We start from the raw sequence: 15,691 nt of genomic DNA on the forward strand, positions 1-15,691 counted from the left end.
AACAATGATGTTCATACTTATTTAGAAAGCAAGAAAAATGAATATTACAGCATTTTCCAGAGCTTCTGCAAAGGAAGCTCTTCTGCTGTTGTGTTTGGAGAAATGATGTGTAAAAACCTCAAAGCCTCTGTTGTTGCAGCTGTCTGCAACCAGACGGGGGTTTATATAGCTGGAGAGATGAGGTGCAGTTTCCCAGCATTCAACGGGAACAGACTGAACTTAGAAAAATATCTGTTAAAGAACATGGCAGAGAAGGAAGAATTTAAGAGTTTTATCACCTACATCAGAGATCCAAGAAAGCAATTAGAGGCCTTTATTAAAGAAGAGGTGAAGAAAAACATGTTTAAAAATGGTGAAGCTCAGAAGATTATTAGAAAAAACGTAGAGGACATCAGGAGGGTCATTGGTCAGGCTTTGTTTGAGGCAACAGAAGACGTCAAAAAGAAAGTAGGAAACATAGAGATGTGGGTGAAAGAGTTTTCCACTAAAGTAGGGCCAATCTTAACAATTGATACCATTAGTTGTGAAAACTTCAAGGACATAAACAATTTTGACTTTCTTAAAGAAGAGATGGAGAAAGGCCTCAAAATAATCACCGAGGAAATGAGCAATCTCTCTCTGAATGAAGTGAATAAATGCAGGCAGAGGCCTGAACAAATCCTAATTGATCAGTTGTGTAACTGCTGCTGGAAAACATGTCCTTTCTGTGCTGCAGTTTGCACTAATACTATCATGGACCACAGTCCTGATAAGCACAGTGCTCTTTTTCATCGACCCAGTGGGATTAAAGGTTGGCATTATAAAGGAACTGATAACCTGACTGTTCAATTCTGCACCACGGCAGTGGCAAGTGATAAACGCTTTTACCCCGAGTATGACTCAGAGTCTACAGTTCTTTATAAAGAGTATCCAACTGCTGGAGAAAGATATGCTGCATGGAGCATCACACCTGATGGCTCTTTGCTGCCCTACTGGAAATGGTTTGTCTGTCACTTTCAGGAGGAACTGGAAAATTACTATAAGAAGAAATTCCAGGGTCTTGGAGAAATTCCTCCACAGTGGAAGGTGCTCAGTAAGAAGGACGCCATAGACAGTCTAAATGAAATGTAAAGTCTGGGGGAAAAAAATAATTGCAAATTTAATCAAAAATGATTTGGTTTAATCTTCTTGACTGAATTATAGTTTAAGTTCAGTTATACTTTCAGCTCAGTTTAATCTTATCTGTTGTTATTTGTCTTTAACTGAGTTTTTGCCAGTCTCTCAAAGATTGGATATGAAATATTACCTGTGAATTTTATTACAAGTTATGTAAACATATTGCCTTTTTTATATGGTTAGAATTAACTCATCGTGGCATGTTTTTATGCTTTAATATTTGGGAAATGTATCATTAAAAAAAAATACATCCATTCATTTTGGAATAATATAATAAGGAATTCCATGGTCTTGAAGAAATTCTTCAACAATGGAAAAACGTCAGTAAGGAGGACACCGCTGAGAATGTAGATGAAATGTAAAGTTTGGCAAGAAGATATATTTCTAAAGTTGGAGGTCTGCTTTGTAACAGTAGAGTAGCTGCAAGATTAATGGAAAAGAAGTTGGTTTAAAAGTCCTGAATTTATTGAACTGTAAGTTAAGGAAAACTAAAATATCTCATTTAAATGTTTTGCTTTATATTAATCATGTATGTTGTTGTTTTTGTTTGCTTTGATCACTCAAACATGTGAGTAAGGCTTTTAATTTAAATATAAAAAACATATATTTACTTATGTAACATCTTAACTTTTTTGTTGTAATGGACTTATCTTGACATATTCTTTTATGCTTTAAAATTGTATTGTTACATAAACATAAACAAACATTTCATTCATTTGGGATTTTGAGTAAAAGATTCAATAAAATTAACATATTTTAAAAGATGTGATGTGATTCTTAAATGATCAATAAATGCTTTTATCAAGTTTTAAACGACTGAACTGACATATTTTTCAATATTTGCTCCTTTCCACTGTTTTGCTCTTTCTTTGGTGATGTTGTGCCGTGCAATGTAAACTTCAATTTGTAACCGAATACTGTCATGATCTTGGCACTCATGACTGGCTTCATTGTTAATTTCATTCACCTGCCTATCTCTGCCCAGTTTCTCATCACCAACCATCTGTGTCACCTGCTCAAGTCTCCATTTAACCTGCCTGCTTTCAGTCCTCAGTTCCAGATTATTTGAGCCTTTGGTGAGAGTTCTCTAGCATGCCTGATCGTTTTGCCTTTGGACCTCTGAACCTGCCTGTTCCTGTTCTGATCTGTTTGCCTGACCTGTCTTCGGACTCCTGCTGGATTCTGCCTGTTGATGACCCTGGAACTGATTCCTGACACCGACCCAGATTTCCCTTTGGCACCTCTTCAGATCTCTTATCTTCTGGCTCGAACTCCTGTGAACCTCTTGCAAGTTCAGCAGTCTTTAAGACCTCAACTTGTGGAACTATCTGGTGTTCGCCGCATCGTGTTGGAAGCCGACCAGCTGGAATCCACCTGTTCCTCTTGGCACGGACTGAACATTAAGACCAGGTTAGTGACTCACACGTTCCTCATCGTCCTTCACCAGATTAACATGCTGGCTTTTCTTCTTGCAGAGGTTCCTGCCTTAGACACCCTAGCTGCTCGCTGCAGATGTGTTGTTTTTAAATAAATGCCCTTTGAAATATCTGTCTGCTTGTCTGAAAACTGGGTCCTCTATTCTGAGCTTGGACAAATACAGTGATCAAAATACAGTGTCAATGAATGGTATTAACAGAAATTTAAATTTTATATCACAATAATGATATATACATAATATATACAATAAATTAATAATAATAGTAAGTTGCCATGGCGGCGCTCCAAAGCAGCGACCAAGAACGACTCCTCTCAACTATTTCAATAATTTCAGATAATATGCTGCTTAATACAATACAGACCAGACATCTAACCGGCATCTATGATCGCCAACGCCTGCTGGAGCTACGGTCACAAAATGATTTAAATCCAGACATTTTTTTTACTGTTTAAAAATCGGAGTGCTGCGGATGGATGTAAACAAAACAACAGCGGATCGTAAATGCCGGAGGAAGAGATGTGCGAGACTGAGAAAGCGAGGCTGTAGAGGGGGGCTAACTGCGAAGCTAAGGAGAAATCCCCACAGACCTCCACTTCCATTAATCCTGCTCTCCAACATCCGCTCGTTCGATAACTAAATAGATAGTCTCCGACTGGAACTGCCTTCAAGAAAGGAGATATCTAACTGCTGCGCCATCATTCTGATGGAGTTATGGCTGCATCCAGCAATACTGGACAATGCTATTAGCCTAGAGGGGCTAAAGCTATACCGTGCCAATAGGAACAAAGAACTAAGCAGTAAGACTCGAGGTGTCGGGCTAGATCAGTCACTAGCTCCTGCTCTACAGACATTGATGATCTGACTGTTTTTTTTTTGTTTTTTTTATACTGTCCTGTGTGGCAATGTGGCAATAAGAATAATTGTCTTGATGCCAAAAAGAGCCCAACAGATGTTACTTTCACAAGTGTAGCAGTATGGCAGTTGCCATATAGCTCCACTTGTTTAATGCATATAAATTGCTTTATTATAATTATGCATGGAGTTTTACAGTTTATATGGACACTGCAATGTAAATAGAGCAGAAAAACAGAAGAAGAAAAGAAAAAAAAGAGAAAAGATGAAAGAAAGAAGAGATAGACAGTAGACAATGACAAAATATTTTCAGTCTGCTTCATCACCTGTAACGAGATGAAAAAAGAACAGCACAATCGAAAGACATGGTACGAGACATGCAATAAATCAACACCTTGAAACTATTGCTAAAGTAATATTATTAAGTCTGACATGTACTCTGTGTTACCTGAAGATACGGATGTGGGCTTTCTGTATGGAAGTGAATCTCTGAGTACCTGGAGCCAAGCACCTGTAATTGTTTGTGAGGGTGCACTTGTGCATGTAAAGTTTATCCATAGAAAAAAATGCTCAATAGTGGTTGTGGAGAGCTGAAGAGGCACACCCCCCAGAGCACTGAGTCCAGCGCCGGAAGACCCAAAGCCCCGGGCGCCCAAAGGGACCCCAAGAGCGAAGGCACCAAGCAGGGGCCAGCCCCGGAAATCGGACCCCCACCAAGGGAGGAGGAGAGACAGCCCCCAAGAAGCCCCCCAGCCACCGCCATGCCGGTGCCCCGGGGAGACGCGGAGACGAGTCCGCGGGCTCCGCCGGCAGCCGGCCACCCTGAAGTAGGGCCGGGCACCGAACACCGGCCCCCCGCGGCACCGACCGAAACGCCCCGGCCACACAGAGCGCCGAAACACGCCCCGTCCCCCGGCACCAAGCCCCGGCGACCGGCCGCAACACCCAACGCGACCGCACCACCCAGGAAAAACACACAGCAGGCGGCCACGCCCACAGCCGGGGCCCACGCGCATCCGCCGCGAGGGCCGCGGAACCCCCCCAAAACGCCCTCCAGGCCAAAAGCGCGGCCCCACCCCACCAAGACAGATGCCAACAGCGCGCAACGCAACACACCGTGCACAGAACTAACCCAAGAGCAGAAAAGCCGCCCGGCACCCGACCTGATGATCTGACTGTTAACTGCATACCATTCTATCTGCCCAAAGAGTTCAGTGTGATTAGCATCACTGCTGTTTATGTGCCCCCCAGCAAGAACACAAAAAAAGTCCCGAAGACTCTATACCAGGAGATCTCCAATCTGCAAACACAGAGGGTGTTTTCATTTTTAACACCTCGCTGGACCAATCCATAGTGCCAGCATGCTTCAAGTCTGCCACCATTATTCCAGTCCCAAAGAAGCCTCAGGTCACAGGTCACCTCACTCAATAATTACCGGCCTGTTGCACTGAGTCCAATCATAATGAAGTGCTTCGAAAGGCTGGTTAAGGAACACATCGTCTCCAGCCTGCCGCGAACATTAGACCCGTTCCAGTTTGTCTGCCGACAAAACCGCTCCACTGAGGACGCCATCTCTGCTGCTCTCCACCTGAGCCTGGCACACTTGGAGAAGGATGATGTTCCTGGACTTCAGTTCAGCTCTCAACACCATCATTCCACAGCATCTGATGGTCAAACTGGAACAGCTGAGCTTCAATGCCACCCTTCGAAATTGGCTGCTAGACTTCCTCACCAACAGACCTCAGTCAGTCTGGGTTGGACAGTACACCTCTGATGTCATCAGTCTAAGCACAGGCTCCCCTCAGGGCTGCGTACTGAGCCCCCTGCTGTTCACCCTGATAAATCATGACTGCGTCCCCACACTGCGGTGGTGGGCCTCATCACAGATGACAACGAACTGGACTATAGAGAGGTGGTGGAGCAGCTGGTGGACTTGTGCAAAGATAACACCCTGATCCCGAACGTGGAGAAGACGAAGGAGATCATCTTGGACTTCAGGAAGAACCGCCCTAACCACGCTCCACTGCTCATCAACAGCTCAGCTGTAGAGGTGGTCAACAGCACCAAATTCCTGGGGGTGCACATCACAGACACCCTCACCTGGAATGTAAACGCCACCTCACTGGTCAAAAGGGCACAGAAGTGCTTGTACTTCTTGTGGATGATGAGGAGAGTCCACCTGGCCCCACCCATCCTCACCACCTTCAAAGGAAGCACCATAGTGTTCTGACAAACAGGCTGCAGCGTCTCAGACTGGAAGAAAGTGAGGAGAGTGGTGAAAACAGCAGAGAGGATCATCGGGGCTCCTCTTCCCTCCATAAAAGACATTTCATCCCAGCGCTACATGTCCCGAGCCCATAACATCTTAAATGACCCCTCACACCCCCACCATGGACTGTTCTCCCTACTGCCCTCGGGGGAAGAGACTTCGAAGCATTGGATGCAGGTCCACCAGATTCCACAACAGTTTCTTCCCCACTACCATTTTATTATATTTATTATATTTTATCCATATATATATAAAAAAAATGTAATATTAGGACTGTCATCTGTTTATATTACTGTTTTTATATATATATATATTTTTTACTATTTTTCAAGGTTGCCCTGAAAAGATGAAATTGTTCAGAGAGCTCTTCCAAATGAAATGTCTTTCTGCTTTACACTTTATTTGATTTATTTGTCATTTACAAAATGACAAATAAATCTGTGTAAGTCTAATATTTATAGGAATTTTACGTGATCACTACAAAGTACTATTCAACTTTAAAGTAGAAAGAACACAATAGATTTCTTTTTCATATACAAATAAAAAACTCAAAACCCCTGTGTGTAATCTCATCTCAGCACAATACAACTGGATTCAGCAGGGGTCCGTTTCATAAAGAGAGTTTCTTAAACCTCTGTTTCAGTCACGGTAGTAACATTCTCTCGAGAGCTAATCTGTTCAGGAGCAGGTTTTATTCATAAAACTCAGATTGTCTTTTGTCTCTGCTCTCCTTACAGTCAATCCCTCTGTTTTAGTTCTGTTTTATGCATGTGCTCAACTGTACGTACTCAGGGTTGATTAAACTATCTCACACCAGCCATTAGCCCCATTTACACAACCCTTTTTGAAACCGTGTTGAGACCAGTTCGAGCATGGTAACCGAGATAACGGCACGCAAACTGAACCGGAGCGCGCCAGATACATGGAACTGCAGGCAACCTAGTACTAGTTCAACAGCAGGGCTCGGCATTGGTGCTGGCCTTATCCACAACTCGGCATACCTGCTCAACTCCACCCTGCCTGGGTTCTGGTTCCACCTGTGATCAGTTCTTAGTGCGAGATCATCTCAGATTATCACTAAGTTCCGGTGTTCCAACTCTCTGCCTGCCAGTCTGTTAACTAACCTGATTCTGCCTTCTTCACCGAGCCTGCCGAGCCTGCCTAATGTGGTTTTGTCTGCCCACCCAGAAACCCGACCCAATCTGCCTCTGGACCTCTGCATCTTTTCAGCCTAGGTTTGCCTGCCTGTGAGACTGACCCCCCACTCTGTCAATGAGGTACAGAGTCTGCCTAACCCCTTTTGCTTCTCTGAACCTGCCAGTTACCTGACCCTGGATCGGACCTGGACCTTCCCTCGGGATTGCCCCTTTGTACCTTTGCCTCAACCCTATCTGTGGACATCTTCCCGGACTATTTCTGGAGCACATCAGTTAAGTCCTCTGCTAACAATCCGCCGCACATCGGCTCCCGCTTCCACAAGCTCCGTCTTCTGTCTGACCTCCGCTCTGGACCCCTCACAGAGCCAGTCACAAACTCTAAACTGGTTAGTGATCCGGCCTCACTCCCTTGCTAGTTTCCCCTCTAGCTGATCACTGACCTGTTGTCTCTGCCACAAGGGATTTCCGGCCCAAGAGCTGTCTGCTCACTCCCAGCTCTACACTTAACCCATCCTTTTTAAATAAAATCATTCATTCCACTGACCTGTCTGTGTTGAATTTTGTTTCCTGTATGTTACAGGCACGGTTAAGTTGTGGCTTGGTTCTCTGATAACAAAGAGTGCATGAGCAGACCGCATGATCTCCTTCCAGTAGTTGGTGCTTCTGCTGCTCCAGAGAGTGGTTTTGCTTTATTTGCTGTGATCAGTGATCACAAAGTAGTTTTAATATATTTTTACGCAAGAAAGTCGAATGGACTGCCAACTGACGTGCGTGCGTCACCCATTGTGTCCCCGGTGCAGTAGCCCCGGAGAGCTTGCAGGAAGCCAATCCAAGTCAGAGCAAGACAGAGCAGGCAGGAACAGTTCATGAACCCTGATGACCTCCGCTCGACCAAAAGTTCCGACCTAAACAGGAACAGAGTGATCCAGGCTTCCACGAATCCTCAGAGCTCTCAGGCAGGTTGAGTCCAGAGTCCAGAAGCTTGACCAGGCAGACACGCACAGATGCAGACAGGCTCAGATGCAGATGGGCAGCCTCAGTGGTTGAGGGTTACAGAGACAGGATGTTGAACCAGAACTAGAGCAGGACCTTTATACTGGTCTCCTCCTTGGAGCCAAGCTTACAGGAATAAAAACTTATCCTCCCCGCGTTCCGAGCCAATACCCTGATGGCTCCGCGGGGGAGGACCAGTGCACAAGCAACAGACAAGACAGACACAAAACCCTCACTACCCACTGGCCGCCAGGAACCAGGATGCAACCAAGGAATAAACTGAAGATTGAAACAAACAGAAAAACCACCAGAAAAAAAATAATGATCTGGCCCCAATTGGTCAGGCAGAACTGAATATAAAGCCCAGGAAACAGGTGAATGAGATGGATGATAATTACGCAGCAGGGATGGAACAACAGGTGAACAAAATTAACAATTAAGGTGCAGGAATCAGGCCAGATCATGAAAATATTAGCATTTTTTTATGTACCTAATCCAAACTTCAGGCACCAGAATAATAAAACCCAATAGATTTTGCCAGCAGGGTTCCTAATTTTAAGTTAATTTAGACTTCAATAAACTGTTTCAGAGAAGTGATCATCTGCATTTGCAGTGCTGTGTCTGTCTCCCTGCCAGCTCCCTGATCAGCTTCTCTGATTGGTTGATGTGGCAGAGCAAAAATTCATTTTCAACCCAACGTCACCAACAAAATAAGCTGAATATGATACAAGAAATTAAAATAATCAAACTTCAGATATCTAGAGTATCCCAGAGAATTCTAGAGAGCAGTCCTTAAAGTTGACTGTAGACCGGTACTAGGAGGTGAGCAACCAAGCTAGCATGATGTGTAAACAATCAGAAGGAACTGAGCTCAGCACAGTTAACCGATCCGAGCTCGTTCCGAACTCGGCATGGATCGATTTCAGAGGGTAGTGTAAATGGGGCTATTGTGCATTGTGGTTTCAATTCAAGGGCGTAGAGGTAGTAGCTGAGGGCTGGTGGCAGTAATTTATAACCTGACTCCGTCAGATGGATTTGCTCCGCATATCCATCTGGAAACCTTCCGCTGAAGTAATTTTGGGGAGGGTAGAAAATACTGGTTAGCTGTTGGCCTATGTTGGTGATAGACGGGCCAAATAAACCAATCAGATCACTGAAGCATATGACGTACTAACAGAACGACGACGAAAACACAACCACAAGCCAGGCTACTCTTGCCGAAACCAGTCAGGAGAAGAGCAAAACCATCTTTTCCTCTGAGAAAAGCCTCCAGAGCAGTGTTTTGCTCTTCTTTCAGTGAAGAAATACTGTGTAATTCCAATAAAACTTGCTCAATAGCCACGCTAACGCTAGTTTCATCGGCTGAAGCCGCCATGTTCTTTAGACTGAACTGTCGTGCTTCTTGTTGCGTCACACCTCAACCCGCCTCAAAGCCAACGCCGGTTGGACGTTCGTTTGGTGAACGGCTCCAAAATAGTGTACCGATTAAATATTAAAAATCAAATTCTGCGTTGCTGTCCGTTTTTCCATTTCGTATTCTTGATCGGAGCTTAGAATTGATACATGAAAAACCCAATCCTTTTTTCGTTTTTGGTTTAACCTTAAAAAACAAAAAACAAAATAACCAGTCAATTTTTTTTTTTTTTTTTTTTGATTGGCAATTGAAAATAGAAAGAACGAATGATACACGGATTTGCCAATGTGTCTACCAGAGACGGAAGGCTGAAGAAAAACAAAAATGGAGGCACCAGTTTTAGCTGGGATATGGTCTATTTCTTTTTGAAAAAAGACAAATTTTTAGCATTTGTGGATGGGAAAGATTTTTGACTGTTCCACTTGACCACATTTGGTAAGAGATAGGTTGTTTGTTAACTCTGCTAGGTGTGAAAAAAAAATCAAAACTATGTTAATTCACAGTTGCTACTACTGTGATTGAGAACACTTACAAACGGTTAGGTTGCATGGCAGTGGAAAGTGGAAAATGAAAAGGCTTTTAAAACACTTTAAACTGCTCTGTAGAGCACATTATTTATAATTTGTGAAGAAAAAGAAAAGATTTGGCATAAGCTAAAGTCACACTTTTGAGAATGTGTGATTAACATTCAGTGGCCATACAAACAGCTGAAAGAAAAAATATGTGCTCCTATTCAGTACACACTTTAATAAACTGTTATAGTTTACCATTCCCACCTGCAGATCTAATATGACATTTTTTATTTTATTATTTTGCTTTTTTCTGCTTTTCATTACACCAATAAGTTCATATTTATTATATTGGACACATGTTGGACACAGCTATGAAAAGCAAATTATGTAGTAGCTCTGGCTTATCCATAACAGAAAATCAGAGGTTTTAGCTCTTCAAATGTTTTTTTTTTTTATCTTGTGTCATCACACAAAACAGTGGTCTCTTGCTTTAGTTAACAGCAGAAAAAGATAATTCAACTGAAACACAAAGAGCATCCCTTGACCCAATCTATGGTTTAACTGCAGCCCAGTATTTTTTAAATATAGGATTAGATGTACTAACAGTCACTTATAACACAAAATGTAATCAAAAACAGTGCATCCTCAAAAATAACCACTGGAAAAGTCAAAGACAAAAGAGCATCTCCTTAAAGAATTTTCAGAATCTGCTATTTGTGGAGTAAAGTCAAATATTTTCAAACATGAAATTAGATGTATCAACACACATGTCAGCCTCGATAACAAAACATTTAAATAAAAGTGTATCCTCAAAAATGATGTGAATAATGAATAAAACATTGCCTGAATGCAAAAGGCCTTGTAGGCCTAGTGTGTGTAGCATTGCTTTTGCTAAAATCTTGATCCAACTGCTGAGCAGTTAAGCTTAACATGCTAACCCGATTCACATCTGATTTCCATATGTCGGCGGTAAAACCTATGTGCAGTTCGTCCTTGTTTATCAAGTTGTGGATGTGTGTAGCAACAACATCATTAAGGGCAGGCAGAGAGATGTCCGAAAAGAAGCAATGGCTAGGGATGGTGGAATGTGGCTTCAAGAGTGCTACCAAGTTATAAAAACCCGGGTTCTCAACAAAAATAAAAAGGCTAGTTGTCGAGCGTTATAAATTCCATCAATTTGTTGTCTTCATAGCCTTAGCACCGCTAGCTGCCACCGCAGCTGCTTCAATCTCTTTCCATATTGCTTTGCCAAAATGATGATTATTCAGTATTTTATCGGTCAAAAAATATTGTGCATCCCTAATGAATATAGAAAAAGCATAATAACTTATCCTCAAGCTACAATAAACTTGACTATTAAACTATTTAAGTCCAGGAGCATCATAGATATAACAATGTTGTGTTTTTATTAAAGCCTTTTACCCTGAGCAGATATCAGTTGACGGTGGCTATGGCAGACATCAACTTCCGCCTGGCAGTTTAAAACTAAAGAATTCCAAATAATACATATTATTATAATTCTACTAAGGGATTCTGAGTTTATATTATTCGAATAAAATTTGCTAAAATACAAATAATAATTCAAATTTGATTAAATCAATATAACAATATAAAAAACTGCACACAGATATTTTCTAATGCAAAGGTTACTACTTTTTATTTTCTTAATATAAACTGAGCTTAGTCACACTTTGTTGAGTGTAGACAACATGTAGAATGTAACATGAAAATGTTGCTGTTGAAGAGACCTGAAGCCTGCTGGGCTGTTACTGTATGTGGAGAAGCTCTTGAAATAGGGTGACCAGATTTTCCAAGTGAAAAACTGGGACATTTTACTATCACAAAAAATCTATTACATGACAAATTTTAACCAGAAACCAATGGAAATGAAATTGATTGTGGTCAAAATGGGGGTCCAAAAACAATCAAAGGATGTACAGCATTTAAACAATTAATTTTTTTGAAACATTAAAACTTATTTCACAAACAAAATAAGTGCATTAATGCATAACTCTAAACTGTCTTACTGATTGTAGTATTTCTTGCTTGAGTGTACCGTTCTCAAGAGGCTATGGTTGTCACTGAACTGTACTGAAAGTTCACCTGAGTAATGAGCAGTGCTTTCAAAGTGTCCAGTCCCATAGGGTTTCTCTCACCTCTCCAAGTATTGTTCATTATTGAAAAAAGACGCTTGACAGGGGCATTTGTGCCAGGAAGGCACGTGGCAAACTGGCAGCTGATAAAAATATTTTTGAATGGAAAATTACTTTGTTTAAAATGTGTGAGCATTTCTGCTCAGCGCACAGCTGCAGGTGTCGACATTGTGTTCCACTGTTCAATCTGTTTTGATGTGTTAAGTTTTGACCCAAGTGATTTATTCAAACAGCTGTTTCACTGATGCCAACCTGTGTCAGCTTGGTGGAGACATACCTCAGGGAGCACTCAACCTCATACCACTCAGGTCCATGCTCTAGCAGTGTCCAGGAGATGCCTTTTTTGAACAAACAAAAACATTTTGTTATGCAATTAATAAAGCCATGAACAGTTGTTACTATTAAATTGCTATTTACACTACAAAAGGATAAAACTGTATAAAAATAATAATAAATCAATAAATAGCATAGCTATCAAATGTCTACATGTATGTATAATGTTAGTCTTGTATGATGCATACAACTCACCTTTAAGCCCACGAAGAGTGCAGCCTTCCGCTCCACAAGCTTTTACTTAAGACTGGAGAGGTACACGGCAGAATTGATGGCATACGTCTCCTGCTTCTCCAGTTTTTTATGGCATTGTTAAAGTGTTAGTTGGTTAAGAAAAAACCAAAGCCATGCCTTGCACATTTGGTCTTCAAGAAACTTGAGAATGGAATTGAGAGCTTTATCTTGAGACCTGAAGTTGGACTGAAGAGCTGGGTAACGCTTCAGGATTCTCTCAGCAGTAGGCCTCAGTGAAAGCCATCATTTTCTGCTAGTCCCCAGAAGAGTGGCATGCTCAACTTCCACTAAATTACAGATATCTTTTTGCCCCTCAGTTCAGACGGTGTAAATATGGAAGTATCCAAAGATCTGAATAACAAAGGGTTAATCTCGGCTTTCTTTTAGGCATGTTGAACAGAACAAACGTCGATCATAGCGCATTGCTGTGAACATCTAATGCCCTGGACCAATGAGAATCAGGCTACTGACACGTGGAGGACTGTCTATCTTTTACTAACTGGTTCATATTATATATTGCTATAGCAACTGTGTGATTGGCATACACATTGCCCAAAGACAAGAAGATTCAGTCACTGTGTGCTGTATTAGCGTTTTACCATTGGAAAAAAAAAAAAAAATTGGGACACCCCGGACATAGCGAGAGTAAAAGTGGGATAAAACCTGGTTTAAGCTTTTGAAAGTTGCTATAATGCTTAACCAGTATTTTGGCCAATGCGACCAATTTGTATTGGTTTGCCCTTTTACCAATAAAGATTGGGTAAGAACACTGCCAAAGTTGTTGATTTAACCAAACCAAGAACAGTGGAAAACAAGCAGTTCCTGCCTGAGCTTATTTCTCTAAAACGACAGAAAAAAAAAAAACAGCGAACCTTAAAAGATTGTTCTTTTCTAAGACATTTCATGAACAAAAACCTTACCAAAGATTTTATTATACACACCAATCATGACAAGTTTCAAAGTAACTTAAATGGGAAAAACACAAGCAAAACTGCAAACAAAAAAATCACAATTATATTGCTAACTGTAGTTATTCACTCTGCCAGTAGATTGCAACATGTTCACATGAATCTACATGAACTGTGATCAGTGAAAGATGATTTTGACACACGCTTCAATGCCTCACAAGGCTTTATCTCCCCATTACTATTTAAAATACTACTGTGATCACTGAAACTGATCAGCATAGTTTTTCATCCTACCTCCAGCACAGACAGCAATCAGCTGCTGCCTTTTCTCCCTGCTCCGCCACTCTTTCCACCCACAGGCTCCTCTGATACTAAGCTTTCTTTCTTCTTCTTCTTGTATTTTGCGGCGTTTGGCAAACTAATTGTAGTGCATTACTGCCACCAACTGATATGGAATAAAACAAGGTAACAGGAAGCAAGACTCATGCCCAGCAAAAAAAACACAAAAAAAACTGATTATAATATCAATAATTTACCTAACCATTTAAATTAAGTCAACATAATAAATGCCTAATACTAAATCTAATTTGCCCTCATCATTTCTAATTTGTCTTTATATTATTGTCACTCTGTCAGATTCTTACGGTGCTAATAATTTCCCAGCATGCTTTCAACCATTTCCAACCTTAAATCTCTCACCCCAAGGTACTTTTCTGAAGCTTTCACTATTATTTAGATTTTTTTGGTTTACTTTCTTGTTTAAGTAGTACAATTGATAACTTCTACCATGAAAACTACACAATCCCTCTTTTTCAACATCATGAATCCTCTGCAATTTTCAGGCACTCCTCCAAAGGTTTGGAACTTGTCATTTGCATAAATGTTGATTTGGGTCTTTCTGACTGGGTTGAGAGTATTTGTGCAGCTTTTGCATAAGTTATTCCAAGCTCTAAATTCACTTTTCTTTGCTATTGAGATCTTTTGCTCATTTTGCATCCACAATATGCAGCAGTATGTTCTCCACCAGAGTTACAGCATTTAAGTTTTACTTCCTTACCACATTTTTCATATTCATGCTCTCCAGCAAACCTTCCAAATCGTTGTTTGCCCTTACATACAGCAAGGATTGAGGATTGTATATTTTCACATTGTAGCGCATATATGAAATGAAAACCTTACTCAGTAAATGCTCAATTTCAAATTTAACACTGATAAGCTATAATACCTTTTTCCATATGTTGTTGTTTTTAACCGTTTCACATCTTTTTCTTTTGCACCACTTATATTTTCTAGAAATTCTTTGTCAGTTACTTTTAAAGGAACTCCTCCAAAGACTCCTCTGCTACTCAATTTATTTTTTATCCACCAAGCAGCACTGAATTCTTTTCCCTCCATCTTGTTAATGCATATAGCTTTGTCTTGTTGAGTGCTGTCTCTGCAGTTGATTAACAAGTCTCCTCTATAAAATATTTTGGCACCGGACTTCTCCTACTAGTTTGTTGTTTTTGTTAACTGGACTGGATTCCATTCTGCAAAAGAGTCTTCCCGCTTGACTAGTTTGAATATTACTTTGTAATCTTCGTTTTGTTATGGGAATTTTGTGAAATTTCTAGATTATTCATCACTTGATTATTCTGTGCTCGATTCCCGTTTAATTGGTCTCATTTTTTTCATTTGTTGACTCTATTCTCTTCCAATCTTCTTTGTTTTCACTATTTTCCTCTTCCATCTCACAAGAATCACTTGTGGTTTCCTCACTACTCAGAGGTTGCATATGAACTGTCAGCAGATTCAGAGGGGAGAGAATTTCCAAAGTGTCAGTAGGTGTAGAGGGGGGGCCCAAAAAGACTGTGTTGTCCCGGGCCCTAGCAAAGCTGTCAGCTGGTCTGATTATTACACATTGTAGATTTAATTAGGCTGGACATCTGTATCAGCTGTTAAAACCCAGTTTATTTCCACCACTATTAAATACCAATAATTGAACAAATTGAATGACTAATAACTGGTACAAATTCTAAATTTGAAGCAGCTGTTAATCGTCAACCACAAAGAAAGTATGTCTGTTGATTTAGCTCTTAGAGGTCACTGCTAAAAGAAATGATACAGACCACCATAATTGAGCTATGTGCACTTTTATTAAACCTTTTAAAACTTGTTACAATATTATTCTGTTTAACACTCTAAACAGCAAACATAAACAGGAAAAATGACAGAAACAGTTAATTGAAGGGGAAATCAATGAGTCCTGGAGGAAGAGTTTTGGATAGGTTGAT

The 15,691-nt window shown here is 40.9% G+C and overlaps 1 protein-coding gene across 1 annotated transcript in view; it reads right to left on the reverse strand.

Moving 5' to 3' along the window:
- The window catches only part of LOC119794424 (CD48 antigen-like), a 169,830-nt gene that overhangs the window by 124,113 nt on the left and 30,026 nt on the right, over window positions 1-15,691 (reverse strand). The window lies entirely within an intron of this gene.

This window comes from Cyprinodon tularosa, unplaced genomic scaffold (assembly GCF_016077235.1).
Source record: "Cyprinodon tularosa strain WSP-4 unplaced genomic scaffold, ASM1607723v1 ctg48, whole genome shotgun sequence".
Classification (NCBI taxonomy): Eukaryota; Metazoa; Chordata; class Actinopteri; order Cyprinodontiformes; family Cyprinodontidae; genus Cyprinodon; species Cyprinodon tularosa.